Source organism: Lasioglossum baleicum, chromosome 9, assembly GCF_051020765.1.
Source record: "Lasioglossum baleicum chromosome 9, iyLasBale1, whole genome shotgun sequence".
NCBI lineage: Eukaryota > Metazoa > Arthropoda > Insecta > Hymenoptera > Halictidae > Lasioglossum > Lasioglossum baleicum.
The window spans coordinates 9,839,139-9,854,921 of record NC_134937.1 but is presented as its reverse complement, the minus strand read 5'-3'; the positions used below and the strand labels follow the sequence as shown (position 1 = coordinate 9,854,921).

The window sequence follows — 15,783 nt, the reverse complement described above, 5'->3', positions numbered from 1 at the left end:
AAGTGTCGGCAACTCAGCTGGGACATGCAAATTTATGGAATGGGCGAATTTATTGATGGTCGGTAGGTGTAGTATTAAAATGATTAAGTAAAGAAAGAAATTTCTATCACAAACAGGATAGTTCCAGTGATTTGAATTATCAGAGAAGTCTATATTATGAAAATTTGTCACTCTACAAGAAACCGATTTTATCTCGCAGGATGACCGAGCACCAGAAGAGATGCTTAGCTTTATAACCCAATTAAGAAACTCGAGAATTAAAACAGGTACTGAATTTCTCTCTCATGGTGTTGAACAGGTGGCGATGAAACGAAAACCACGCCACACTTCCTCGAGTTTCCTCTTTCATTATCTCGACAAGATCAAGAATCTCGACAAGATCGGGCTTACACCGAGCCGAATTTAATTCATTCAAACTACCACCCAAAAATACCACTGCGTCGGTCGTCGACATCACGGCGATGTCCGCTTCGAGTGACCCAGCTTCGCCTGCTTGTTACGAAATGGTGTGTTGCGATCAGATTTTACAGGTATATGTAAGGCGAAGTGGGGTTTTTATTATAATACTAGAGGGGAGTTGTTGGTCGCTCGCTTCGCGAGTAGGGTTAGTGGTACGCATTTTATTTAAATTGTAATCGAAATTAACTAACTGGCGAATGTTTATAATGTCGATAATGCAAACAGACGTCGATAATGTAAATTTCTATTGAAATATTGATTAAAAGCTGCGTCGTTCTATTGAAATATTGATTAAAAGCTACGACGTTCGTTTTTTTTGTTGTATTGAAATATGATTCTAAAAGCACTTTTAGTTTTTCCCGAATTTTCCATTTTTCCGCTTTGCATTCGACGTTCAATATTGAATCTAATATCTTCAAAACTGTACACTTTCAAAATTACAATTTAAAAAGTTACGACAAAGCAGAGCTAAAAAAACTCTTTTGACTCGCCTGCACGAGACAACCCTGTTCAAGTTCCGAGAGCGTTCCCGAAGGTAACGGAGCAATTCTTCACGCGCGGGTCCGCGCGAAATCGCCGGTTACGAGCGTATCCGTTGGTATTCGGCTCGCGTTCGATCAGCGTTGCGCGCGGAACGGCCGCATTATGTGGCATAACACGGAGAGATTTCCACGTGGCCGGGTTGTCGTGACCGTCATACGCGTGCAACGCATCCGAGTATAGTTGAAGAAGCGTGGCCTGTCTTCGAGAAAGAGACAGTGAGAGGAAGAAGAGAACGGGAGGGAGAGAGAGAGAGAGAGAGAGAGAGCGCGCCCGGAGAAATTAAACCGTGGTCGTAAGGACCACCGAGCGGGCGTTGGTGAAATTTGCCAGGCTCGAAGCTCGGTGCTCGAGCATGTAGTCTCGTTGTTCTTTTTCCCGCGTGTCTTCGGCTCGAGACGAGCCGAGCTGCGCGGAGCGGAGAGAGCGGAGGCTGCTGCGCGCAAAGATTCGGCGGGAGGGAACGATCGCGCGGCCGTGCGTTAAAAATGAAGACATTCAGATGGAGATATGATTCTATATAAATCACCGGGCGAAGCCGCTGCGCTCTTTCTCTTTCTCTCTTTTTTCGCTTGTTTTCCTCTCTCCATCGGCGTGTGTGTGTGCGTGTCTCTCCTCCCTCCCGGCGCTTTCATCTTCGCGATTCGAGCCACGATTCCCGCTTGCCTTTCCTCGATTCCTTGCCTCGTCCCTTTTATCCTTCCGTTCGTCCTCCTCCTCCTCCGCCGCCGCCGTCTTCTCTTCTTCATCATCTTCTTACCTCGCCGCGCACCACGCTGATATAACGCTCTCTCCGCGGGCTTTTTTTTCGCGATGGGAGCGCTGGCTCGTGACCGGCGCTCGTCCCGGTGGCAAAAGGATTCATTTGTTTTATCTCGCCGATTTCAATTAATATTTATCGTTTATTTGCCCGGGCCGACGATATCCCGCGGACGTGTAACGGAGCGGCCCTACTCTCCGACGATCCACCACCGCTGCACCCGATCGCCTCGGTCTATTCATTATTGTTGTTGTTGCTGTTACCGTTGCCGTTGCGCCCAGGCATCTTGTCCCGCGGCAGACGCAACGCGCGCTGCGCCGAGCGAAGCTGAGTTCGCGCGTGATGCCGCGGAGATGAATCGCGCGAATCGGCACCGGTCCCTTGATCCCTATCTAGCCGCCTCCGCCGCCACGCCGCCGTTCCCTCGTACAACCGTACATCGAGATAAGTCCGCGGGATGTATCGTCTAATTAGAACTAGTAATAGCGAGCCGGCATTGTGCGTGCTATCTCGAATCGACGGCCGAGCATCACTGCTCACGGGGTATTCGAAAATATTCGATGACCGACGACGCAGCGATTGCCTATTCTCTCAGACAATTTATAAAGGATATTTCTCATTTGATGCATTAGTTCGTGCATGATCACTAGACTGCGGATTTTATGCATTTATGATAAAAATTAGCTCGCACGAATTAAAGCAGTGAACGATTTAAGAAGATTTAAGGACAGCTGTGTGTATTAATTTCAGCTTAACCCGGCGTTGGTATGGTGGGAAAATGTATCGCGTAAATGGTAAGGTGGGGTCTCACAGACCTCTCGAAATAATGTATTGTATTATAGAAATAAATATCTTTTTCATGTTTATAAGATTAGGTATTGCTTAAGAGGCTTGCAATTTATCAGAGTAAAAACGCAGATCCACGAAATTAAATTTTTATTATTCAAAAATACTTTGAAATTGACTCAGATTAGTGAGTCCTCAGTATTGTAGCGAGAAGGTCCCTGGCACCAGTGTCGCCAGATGAGGGGAGGGAGCACGAATTGAGGGGAAAAGTTACTCTCTCTTGTGGGGAATAGTGTCGTAGAAGGGGAAGGTAGAGTGGGGACACTGGCGACTCTGATGCTGATCCTGAACGTGTTGGTTGTACTCCAATTTCAATCGATCTCGAAAGTACATTTTCGAAACGCATCTGAAACCAATCAGCGCACTCTTCATCAGCCATTCCCACATTGTATAATACTTTCGTGATGTTTTTCGCCGGAGTTGCGCATCGGTAATGGTTTATGGTTACTCCTCCGCACGACCGGACATCCCCGAGCAAGGATTTCGACTCGGTCTGATCGTGCCCCGGCAGAAACCTGCGTGAATCAAAGAAACCGTGTTCGGACAGTTCAGAAAAGCGTTCCCCGAAGTACTAAGTATGGTATTTCAATTTAACCAGGAGAAACGGCGGGGAATCGCGGCAGGATCCCGCGGCATTGGTTGAGTGTGTGCACCTGCAACAGGACTGGAGCCCGGTGTGTAACATTGTCGAGGATGCTCCGCGGCTAACCTTACAGGTTTTCTCTTCCGCGAACGTCCGACCGAGCCGCTTTTACACCTGAATGTATATCTGCCGCGATCACTCGCGGGGTTGCGCGGTGTGTATACCGTTGCCAGCGCGCAGGTAGAGTCATAAAGTAAATCAGGTATGATCGAGCGGCTGCGGATCGAGCCAGAATCGAACGTCCGCCATAAGGAACGCCTGTGTGCTCCTTGCAACCTGCTCCGAGGACACGCACAGCCAGCGTTTCGAAACTGGCTTTCCAACGGAACCGTTCCATCCCTTCACAAACTAAAAAATTAGGTAACATGTTGATATTTATGTCATTCGGCAAGTAATTTCATAAAACTTATTCTAAATGGTAAAAAATCGACTTCCATTTTCCTTTGAGAAAACGGAACAACTTTCCAAACGTCCTAATATAATAAAAACGTGTGAGAAACTTCAGATTGAATTTTTTTGGAAAGAAATATCCTAAAAAGTAACCCTTGCGTCGGCGACCAAAACATATAACAGAGTGAGTCACCTAACTTTGCCACCTCCAATGTCTTTGTTGTTTTTAAAGCCTCAGTATGAAGTCTACAAGTAAGGGGCTTCGAAAATTAGTGAGTGATTAACCAGTAGACTGCGAATTTTTAATGTTTAATGCAAAATAATAATGTCCTGTGTCTGTTATATAAACTATGAGCTACTTAAAAAGTTTATACGTGCATGGGTAATTAAAGTCACTGCATTCCTAATGAAAGGGACTATCATTGTAGGTGTTTAGAAAGGGTACTTCCATTTTAAAAAATGAAGATGACCTTGATATCTCTACAAAAAATCACATAAAAACAAAAATATGTCCTTCAGACATTTGACGTATCTTTAAAAACAACAAAGATATTTGAGGTGGCAACGTTAGGTGACTCGCCCTGTATAATTACTGTAGGTAATTTTCAAGATCTAGTATTAAAGGCGTAGAAAATTTTCGAAGTAATTCCGAATACAGGAATCCCAATATATTCGAGAATTCCGACATATTCCAGAATTTTTGCATAATCTGTAAAAACCGATATAACAGTGAACAGATAAAAGATATTTACATCGTGTTTGTAACATTTTAAGAACGTCAACTACTTGGACCCGCATAAGGGTTTTATAATTTCCGAAATTTCATCAGATGAAATATCCTACGCCAGCAACACAACGTTCAGGCAGAGTTCCAGTTCAGCGAGGTTCCCTTCGCCGACGATAGCGATCAAACCTCGAAACACCCACGATAATTATCGCGACACGGTCGTTGGGGTCTGCAGCAAGGTCTAGAGAGACAACAGCACCGAGGACCGAGCCAGCTCTCGACTAATCCTTAAGATTGAAGGTGGACTGTCCTTGGGTAAAAGTGTCCAAGGAAAACCGGTGACGCTATTGTCTCCCCGTGACCTTTGAACCGTTCCCCGGGGTGTATCGGGACCCGTCGAGCCGCGAGTTGGTACCCGAGGGTCAAGGTCACGCGGAGGCAAACACATTTGTAATGGACTTCTCCGGCGACGGCCGTCCAAATAGGGGGTTATGTTCGCACGCTTATCAACGCGAGATCGATTCTTAAATAGCGCCCCAACGCTATTAACATAACAGCAAGCGCGGCGACTCCGTGATTTGCATTTACAGTGCTTGTAAAAATTCCGACGCCTCATTCCGCGGTTTCCTCATCGTCTCGTTGTTTGTCGAGGAATCGGCGGTTACCCAGAGTACCTCGCTCTGTTCCTCGAAGACTGTTGTAAGTATAGGTTCCAATCCGGGTTTAAATTCTACTTTTAAATGCTGTTTTTTCTTTGAATATTTTAGACCGATTTAAGGGAGTAGACTCCTTTTTCCAGGGTTGTAAGGGTGCAGGATTCGCCTTCTCATTTCTCGATAATACAAACACGGCGGTTTTCAGTAGTCAAAAACGCTAGATAAAAGATCTACGAGGTGTAATTAGCTATTTTCATAGCTACATTCTGCCGAATAATGTAAATTATGCCTCGTAAACGAAAAAAATATATAAAAACAAACTTTTCAAAAAGCACGCTTATATTAAAATGCACTAAAAAAGAGAAAATAATATTTTTCCTGGTTCTCCAAAAGTATTTAATATAAATTTAAATAATATCACGACATTAGTGACTATAAAAATAAAAGCGTGGCTTCTCTGTTTGACGGAGAGCATTACTGTTCTTCGTGCAACTCACAGAGACATAATCTCTGTACGGTTTACATTAACGACATCAAAACAAAATTGTGAGCTACGTCGCACGAAGTAAGGGAATAATGAGGATTAACGCCATCACTTTCTCTAGCGACCGGTTATCCGTCCGCCAAAATATGGGTTAGAGTGCGCGCCGGTTGATTTCCGCGCAGGGTCGTCGCAATCGTGTGCGGAAAAAAACGAAGCAAAGTAACGCGAACTGGCGCGGTTCGGATCGGAGAAAGCGAGCGGGCACGTTGTCGGGTCATTCGAGAGGCGATTTAATATAAATCGAGAAGACGAATGGCGCGCGCGGCCTCCTTGACTCGCGCGCGCTGTGTGTATCCCTAGGCGTACATGTATTTAAACAGGCGTTTAACATAATTCATCTACTCTCGGGTTCTCGCAGCCTCTCTCTTCCAAGAGAGAGAGTACAGTCCTCCTTCGGCATTGCCGTTTCTTCCTGTTGTTCCAACTTCCCTCCTCCTAGTCCCGTATCCTTTCTCTCAGCGTTCCTTCCACCCTTTACCACGAGCGAATCAACGACTTAGGAGTTCCTATAACCGCGATGAAACGATGATGCTCTTGGTGCATCGTACCCTCGCGTTGTCCTTTACCTGCTTCTCTCTCTCTCTCTCTCTTTATCTTCCTCGCTGTCCTCTCGATTTGCTCTCTCCGACGGAGAAAACGTACGCGTCAAGCAGCCTGCGTCTCGACGATGGAACGCACGCGTGCACTGACCGCGAGACGCGCTCATATAAATGCAAAGTGGCTTTCGGAATAGGCCCCGACGTCGCGACGTAAATTACGGAACGATGGGGCCCGACTAGATCCACCTCGCTCACTTCCGAGTCGGGCCCAACGTGCAGCATCGTTCCCGCGAGCTCGCAGCTCCGTCGGCGAACCGGTTGATCGATTTTTATAAACGGTGACCCAGTAACTCAGTTTCGAAATGTCGAATCCTCGCTGCTAAACGGAAAAGTGATATTCATGATGTCTCCTTTTCACGTTGAAATTTACACAGCAATTATCACTTATCCGCAATAATTGTTTAGACTATTAAATATGTTGGTATCTAATCAATAGACTGCGGATTTTATGCATTTATAGCAAAATTGAGTAGATGAAATTGAAAATTGTAGGAAAATGTTAAAAATTGAAGTTTTTAATATACGATTTCTTATTTTTTAAAATTATTGAGGGAAGAAGTAACATTCCGTTTGGTTTCTGTATGTTGACACAAGCCTTGTCAATGTTCCAGGTGGCGGACGATAAGAAAAAAGAGCCATATCCCGCTAACGAGGGGACAGCTTTCAGCGGAGTTCGCGGCGATCGGTATGTTAATGAACAAGTGTAAATCTCGTTACGACGCATGCCTATGCTGATACGAACCATAATGCACCCGGTGTCCGGCATCTCTCGCGTTGTTAAAGCCCATGGAGATGTTAACGTAACCAGAATTCGTCACGTGGCAGCCTCACCGTTCGCCTAATGGAGTATTAAAATACAAAAACAATTAGTGGGAGCTTCTCGTTTGATAGCCAAGCGAAAAAGTCTTTCACGGAAAATGAGACGTAGACGTTCGGGCCCGGTCTGCGAGCAACAAATTTCGAGCCCGAAGAGGTTCGAGCGTTTCTTGCCAATTAAACTATCCCTCTATCTCGTTCTGGCAGTAACGATCCCTGCATATTCAGCAGTATTCCCGGCCGGATGATTATCGGACGGCAGTTCCTTTATTTTTCGCGTCAGCCAGTGGACCGCTTGCCGTCGTTGTTACATGTCCGATTAATTGTCTTTTGCCAGTCGGTCCCGATTACGCGATCTTCTCATGCTAATCTAGACCGGGAAAGCCGTATTGTCGTTAGCGGAATTTACGGTGATGCGCGGGAGCTACTGGACGGGTTCCTTAATGAAATCGGTTAGATTCGTTTTCATTATTCAAAATATTGTCTACATTATTAAATGGTATCTAATCAATTACTGAACATTTAAGTATTGTACGAGGTGTTAAATCAATTTCATATTCATACAAAGAAAAAAATTAATACAGAGTGGAATAATTCTCTCTAGGTCAGAAGAGATGTTTAATGTTCGAATAAAAATAGCTCCGAGTGCAAAAGGTTAAAATCGAAAGAGAGAAAATTAAGAGCTCATGCAGCCTGTACAAGCCTGGTGCAACGTGCTGAACGTATCGGTAAAGTTGATCCTGGCATTGCTACCTGATTGCTACCCGGAGAACAGTGCTGAGCAATCCATTGGCACAATTTCTTGCGGCGCGCGGCAGGTTCGATCCGGTTTCAGCTGTTATGGCGTTTACTGTAACAACGACGAGAGCTGCCGTTCCTAACGAGCCGCAAATAAACGTAGAATGCAACCAATGTTCGAGGCCCCGGCGAAAATAGTTTCACGGCCGCAATCACGCGCGTACCAAAAGAGAGAGAGAGAGAGAGAGAGAGAGAGAGAGAGAGAGGATGTCTTTTCCCTGTTGATCGCGCGCCGAGCACCTTGTCATTACGCGTAAAACCATGTCAAGCTGGAACACGGCCTCCGAGTGTATCGTAAACTCGGATCGGATCGGTTCGGGTCACCGAATGCTCTGCTTTACAATCTGCGTAATTGGCGTCTCGTTTGTCGTTATTACCGTCGATAGCTTTCGCTAGTCACGCGAGAAACGGGCTCTGATAACGACTCTTAGCTGTCGCGTCTGTAATTAGAGCGAACGCATCGAGGGATAATAGAGGTTCACTCTTTTCACAGTCTGTGAACCTTTTCACCAGATGGAAACAAGGAAGGTGAGCAAAATCGAGATAAAAGGGGGCACGAAGAGTTCGGGGGGCACCAGCCTTTCGGATTTGGGGTGGTGAACAAAATCGCGGTGAAAAGGGGCACGAAGGATACAGAGGAACCAGCTTTTCAAATCGGGGGTGGTGAGCAAAATCGCTGTGAAAGAGGGCACGAGGGGTACAGAGGATATCAGCCTTTCAGATCGGGGGAGGTGAGTAAAATCGCAGTGAAAAGGGGCACGAGGAGGCACCATAGAAATTAGATGGGGGCGGGAGTAAAGGGGCGCAAGTGATATAGGGGTCCGAGGGATACAGAGGCACTTTGCAGTGAATTGATAACTACAAATCTTTCAAGTGCTTAAGGCCTCTACATGTCTGAATCCGGCACTACGAAAATGAATACAGAACAACAAGGGGTACAGGGCGAAAACGGGGGGGGGGGCAGAGAAAGACGGCGTAGACCGGTGTGTATCGCGACGGCGGCAAATGGCGAGACAGCCCCCCTCCGCGTTCTCGCTCGCGCGATTTTATCACTCCTCCGTATATACAACCCCACCTTCCCCGGAACCGACTCGTTCGTCTCACCGTCACCTCCTACTGCCTTTTCACCTTCTCTTCTCACCACCGCGCGCGGCCCCCTTCTCGCCAGCAGTGGTCTCTCTCCGCCGCCATATTCTCGAATCGCGGTATTAATTATCGCCGGAGAGAAACGCCGCTGGACTTCCTAGTCTTTCATCGGCTCATTCGCCCCTGTCAGCCGCCCCTATCGTGCCAATTAACGGCGCCGCTCTGACGGTAAGCCGGATTCGTTCCGCTAACGACCCGGGAAACTACTGGGTCTAGCGGAGGATGATCTAGAAACGGGGCAGAGCTGGTTTTTTTGCGATTTGTCTGCGTGGAAAAAATTTTAGTGGCCGTTAACGGTCTTCGGAGGGGCTTGATGGTCGGGAAAACGAGACTAGGTCGAGGAAGAAGGTATGCGTAGAAGTACAGGGTGATTCAGAAGCTGTGCGACTCGCGTACCATGTTCTCTCCGTACCTCACAAGTTGTTCCTCGAGACGGCACAGGAGCAAAGGGGGAACTCGCTCGCAGCCAATGGTTAGGCCATGACGTCACACTCTTCAGCCAATAATTCGGTTGGAACCGAAAGTGCGAGTGGAATGGCCCAATCGGACGGCTCGCTGCCGCATTCCTTTCGAATTCCTGCCAGAAGACAACTCGTCAGGCGCGGAGGGTATGTACACTACCGTGCAAAAGAAATAAGCACCCAGTATAATAATAAGATGTAATGACAAACAATATCTTCACGTAAAAATTGTATTGTACAATGATAGATAAGAATTACGACAAGAACACATGTTCTCAGAACTATTGAATGAAACAGCGGATCCTTTTCTAAAACCTACTGTGTTCTCATTTGATCTTTTACGCTTTTCTATTAAAAATGGCCGGGTGCTTCTTTCCTTTGCACAGTGGCGTATATCAGGACTGTGACTCGACATGTGTTAATCCTGTTAAAAGAATACCAGAGCTGTCGCGCAAAGAATTCTCCCAGCAACCGAGACGTCTCGATTATTTCATCTGGTGTGGATACGCGTGTAAGACAGTAGTCAGTAGATAGAATTTTCCACACAGACGCATCGGAGCACGTTCGTTTGGTGGCGGGCAGCTGATTTTAATCTGAGAAAGTTCGGTAACCGAGAACTGCTGCTGTCACGCGGGAGGTCCTCGGTGGATGAACCGGACACGAAATTACAGACATTTCGATATGAAAGCACCTTCGAGAAAGACGTTACCCGTAGACGGCTATCGCGTCCGAATCAGTCCAGTATGTGATCAGATAGTCGGCGCGATGCAGCTGCGTCTCTAAACCAGCTTCTATGAAGGTATTGGGTTAGAAACACCTGCTCGTCCGTCGGTTTTGTATCGTCGCTTTTTACCGGACGGTCGCGTAATCAACGTTTTCCTTTGACTTATTTACCTCTCCATTATAACGCTTTATTATGATACCACGCTGACGCTCGCGCACCCCTTAATACACACTATTCGCAAGTAATGATTCCCGCTCGCTACCTTGCCATTTGCATCGCGATCGTTTTTCTGGTTCGAGGTGCCTGGAAGACCGGTAGCCGCGAACGAGTGATTGCTCCGTGGAAACGAGTCCGGGAACGGCTCTACCTTCCACGTCCACTTAATCGCGTAAAAACGATACCTGCGTGAACTGGTTAATTCAGCTTCGCCAGGCTTTACTCGCTGTAATTATTCCGCGTTCGTATTCAGCCGCGTGACTTATGACTCAAACCACCGATTGAGCCGTCTACCTCGAGAAACTATCATTTCCAGATCTTCGTTTTAATGAAGAGACGCTCCCCGGGAAAATTGGGTGCTCATATTCCCGCTTCTGTCGTTTATAAAACCGTAAATAAGGCTCGGTGTTGTCCTTGCCAATTACGAGAAGCAACCGTCCAACAAGATTGTACTTCTCTTAATAATTGCAATACGTTTGGAGTAACGTGACGATAAAAGTAAGACTTTAGAGGACTAGATTGATCTATCCAGCTCCTTATCTAAGAAAGGAGAATGCCTACATAATTTCAAGATAACTGAATATTTACTGGCATCATTCGCAGTATTCTGGTTTCCGACGTCGCGTTTGCAAAATTCAGTGCCGGCGGTAATGAGTAACGGGACGGTTGTCTTCTAGGACCGAGACATCGCAGAGATATCAATAAATAACGCCCACGGGGAGCAGCATTCTCTTCCATGCAGAGATGGCGCGAGGGGGTCATTTACCTCAATTTCGACAAGCGATCGAAGGGACCAAAGAATTCGCACGAGAACGCGACGCAACGGGTCCCCTCACGGAGAGATGGAGGTGGGGAGAGTTCGGGGGCTGTACCCGAGGTGCAAACTTCGTCATTGTCAGGGAACTGACACTTCGGGCAGGCACCGAAGGCCCAGGCCCACGCCATTAATAATCTTAGCCCGAACGGAGAAACAAAGCGGAGGAGGGTACCGGTGCGAGACGTTACGGAGGGTATAGGGGGGTTGGAGGGCACGCATGACGTTCCCCAGCACGTCCGATCTTCGCGTATACGTGGTAGGTATTCGGAGAGTGTATCCGATGCGTCCAATAGGGCGGGACACGAGCATAAACAATTGCGCATCGGCCTCGCCCCTTCCCGATACGATGTAATAAAACGAGAGAGAGATCTCTCTCGTTGCCATCCTCTACACCCCCTTCCGCCTTTCCTCTCCTCCTCTACTCTCTCTCTCTCTCTCGTCCACCCTCCCTCGTACACACCGGGATTCTCTTCTTTATTCTGTTGGTCGTGCCTTCTTTCCTGCGTCGTTTCGATCTCGAGAAGTTACTCCTCATCGAGGCCCCAGGCCCAGGAATATCGAAATGAAGCGGCGTCCGCGCGATATTTCAGCGCGCCACAGGGGTCGCCGCTATATGCTAGGCCGAGGCCGACCTCCTACGATTGTGCTCCAAGGTCTCGGCCGCTCCCGAGCGAAACAGAGAGAGAGAGAGATCCACAGCCAGTATCGCGATTTTTTAGCATCGAGGTAAACGCTGCAATTATGGGCGAGTACGCGCGCGAGCGCACGCACCGGAATCTGCACGATCAGAGTCGCGAACGCTCTAGCCGGGGGTGGGCACAGCAAATCGTTCCGACGTATTGTTTCCGCGATTCTTTCGCGCGCTTATCGTTCTTCTTTCACCATTTTTAATACGTTCTCCGGAATCCCGATAGATTCGATTATCCGGAAAACGTCGACATTTTCCGGTTCTCGCATACGTTTACCCCTTGTGTGCACTGGTGGACAAAATGATAAGGCACCGTTGTACACACACCAAATTTCATTTGTGTATGGCGTGAAATCTCAGTGGAAACGAATTATATTCACGGATGAAAAGACACTAAATTTGGATGGTCCAGATGGATACAAGTACTATTTCCATGATTTAAGAAAGGAACGAAGGGTTTTGACAAGTCGACAATGTGGTAGCGGTACAGTAATGATATGGGGAGGAATCGGCTATGGAAAATATTACAAAATTTCTCTGAATGTGTCCATTCTTTACCCGCTAATTTATAGTCTTATAATGACAATTTGTGCACACATGTTAAATACAGAAAGTTTTTAAATAATTTATACATTTCGTTGACTACATAAGGATTAGCACCGTGGCAGTATTTCACAACTTTTGGTCGGGTTATATTCGATGTTTTGGTGAAAATCTGAGGTACAGGGTGTTCCAGTATTGATGGTGCAACCGTAGGGGTGATTCTAGATAAGAAAATATGTAAAATGTGGTAAATTTTATTGATTTCACGCTTTGTTTCACTTTGATCTAGCTCTTATAGACCTAGCCAGAATATACTAGTCTGGAAGTTCTGTCTTTGTTCAGAGGGGTTCAGTTAATTTATTCCGATCCTTCGTAGAGATTACTTAATTGCAGGTAATTATATCATTTATGAACGCTGCCGGAGTGTTTTAGTGAACGGCGATAATACCACAGCACCTGGTTCTAAATGCGTATTTAATTACCAGCACAAAATATGCGTTTCACTATGATTCTACCATATTGGACCTAGTCGACTAACTCGACAATGATACAGCAACATATCGTCATAAATGCATAAAATCCACTGTCTATCCATTACCGAGGTGTCATGTTTTAAGTGCCTCACCCAGTATATGCATGTATGCACATAAAGCAGGCATGTCAAACTCTTTTACCACCATTTTACCTCATTAAGTACTATAAAGAACTAAAGAAATACATTTTTAAATAAAGAAGAAACACATTTTTTTGGTTAACATGGCAGTTACACATACAAAATCACATATAGTACAAACACAACAGTATTACAAAAATACATAAGAAGTATAAAAGTTGTTTTTTTTCAAGTTTACTTAATTTGAATAAAACTATTTCAATTTTTTATTTCGAAGAAACTTGGCAACGGTTTTCAGTTTTCAAAATTCGATTGAATTTGTTGAGCTGTAATTATTTTTTAAATCGATTGCACATGCTGGTCTAATAAATCTTGACCTTTCCGCAGTTTTATTATTTCTTAACGTTGAAAATAGTGGATCACACATATATGTGCTACTACTGCTACCGAACATAGCAATAGTATTTTTTCTACAGTTCCGATCAATTGCAATTTTTGAAAAAATTTTTGTTTACATCCTGTAGTAAACTAATTGCTCTAGCTCCCCAAGAGAAGTCGAAATTGTATAGTACAATATTAAAAAAGTTATCTAAAAGTTATTTAGAGCGTCCGAATATTAATTCGAGTAACTGTATTCGACTCGGAACAAAAAAATTCAAATCGTATAGTACAATATTAAAAGAGTTATCGTCTTTTTTAGAGCATCCGAATATTAATTCGAGTAACTGTATTTTAGTTTCAATAAGTTTCTGATCGGGCCACAGAGTACTTGTCGACGGGCCGCGTGTTTGACATGTAGAGTATCGAACGCATTGCTGCACGTTCGACAGCCACCGATCGACTAACAGAATACCGCGAACTGTTTCAATATGTTCTTTCAAAAACGCAATTTGCTGACAATGAGCATAACGATGCGTCACAAGACAGCCACTGCGACTGTCATGCGAATACCGCGCTGCACAATGCTGACAATTTTTTGTTAGGGTGCAACGCGGGTTAAGTGCATGCTGATATATACGACGTACTGTTTCGTTATGGCGAACCCCGCATACTCTATCAACCTGTGCGTAGAGTACCTGAACTGCGTACAGGTAACACTGACTTTGCTTGTTTCAGTCATGAAAGCTGATAAATATTAGATCAGGACAATGTCCACTGTCGTTCATCGTACAATTATATTGTATTTCAATTACACATCTGATTAAAATACTACGTAATTGAATTAATTGAAAGGTTTGAATTATGTAATTCAGTTACAACGTAGTTGAATTACTATATGATTGAAACACAATGTAATTCAATTGCATAATTGATTATTACAATACATTACAATACAGACAAATTACAATGTAATTGAATTAGCACAACTCTGCCCGATATATCTGATAAAAACATTTTCGAGCGGACTGCTAATATCACATTAATCTCGACTGATCACGATTGTTAACCCTGCATATTTGTTTGTAGACAGTTGCCGTGACTCTGATCTTTTTCCAATCTCGACCAAAAAGATCGTTTATTAATCAGCATGAATGCAGTTACGGTCCAAACCAAAAACCGTATTACCTCTTAACTCCCGCAAAAAGCGTCGGCCCGTGATCGCGACACTCGTTGCATAACCGTCGCATGTTTCGCGCACGGCTGCTCATTTAGGAAATGACTGGAGTCGGGCCGGGTTTAATTTGAACCCGGACCGCGGACTGACCTAAAATAGAGGTACGATTTTAATTGGAATAAGTTCCGCGGACCGTGCAAAAACGGGTGGACCGCGAGCGAGACGGAGAAAGAGAGAAGGAGAAAACCGATCGGGATCGTTCGGCGTTCCTTGGCCTGCAGTCTTTGGCAGTCCGCAGGATTTCTGCAGAAACGGGTCCGGAACAAGCTCGGTTCTTGCAGATCGTTGGGGTTCGCCGATTAAAGCGAATCGCGGGCCCTGTCTCGCTTCCTAATTTATTAGGCCGCGTTACCGAACGCAGAATCGTACCTCGTCGAATTAAATTCGCAGGACCTGAGAGCCCGGCCCGAAATTCGATTCGACGGAGATAAATCCGGGGAGGAGGACCGGACCCCGCGCGGCGGCGTGTACGCGAGGCATCGTGCGAGTAAATTGAGACATTCGCAAATGGCGGCGTCGACAGAAGATCGTATCGATGATTAATGTCCTCCGCCGCGTAGGTCGGAGAAACCGTCCGGTAAAAAGCCGCGCAATTACACCGTATCATACTTAATGACTCGATAAGTGGTACCGCGGAACGATACGCGTCGCGACCACGCCACGGATTATACATGAGCCCGTACAGCCGCGGTCCGGTACAGTTCGCCAGCGTAATCACTGCAATTTCACCGAGTCTTAATCTCTGCCGGATCGGTACCGAAGACCATCGAAAAATCGTAATGCACTCGAGGCGCTAGACGGCCGCCACGACGCGAGCCAGTCCTCTCTCGTGCTCATGCTCGTGCTCTTCTCTCCTGGAAGGTTTAGGGCACGGTTAGGGCAGGGCCGGCGCGAGGCAGGTTCAGCGCGTTCACCGGAACCCGGCCTCGCGTTTTAAAAGGCCCCGCGGTCTACGAAAACTCATCAGACATTTTGCAAGACCCCCTGTATGTATAGTAGATTGAATATCCGGGTGTGTGTGGAAAATGCACTCACACAATCCACTAATCGATGACAACTTGCTGCACACTGACATGAGTGCAAGATTTTCTCTCCCGTCTTTGCATTGAAATATTTCGTTGCAGCGTGTTGCAGACGTTGACATTACATGTTGACATCAAACGTTGACACGTCTGCAACACG

At 45.9% G+C, this 15,783-nt stretch overlaps 1 protein-coding gene across 3 annotated transcripts in view; it reads left to right on the top strand.

The window, feature by feature from the left end:
• Positions 1-15,783, top strand: part of LOC143212425 (L-lactate dehydrogenase A-like 6A) — a 219,007-nt gene that overhangs the window by 185,718 nt on the left and 17,506 nt on the right. The window contains exons 2-3 of one of the 3 annotated variants that reach the window (XM_076431255.1): positions 6,776-6,849; positions 8,272-8,509. The gene's annotated coding sequence lies outside the window, so the exon portion shown is untranslated. Of the gene's footprint in view, positions 1-6,775; positions 6,850-7,973; positions 8,510-15,783 lie in introns of those variants that run through there. The other 2 variants (XM_076431256.1, XM_076431257.1) reach the window with 2 other exon arrangements.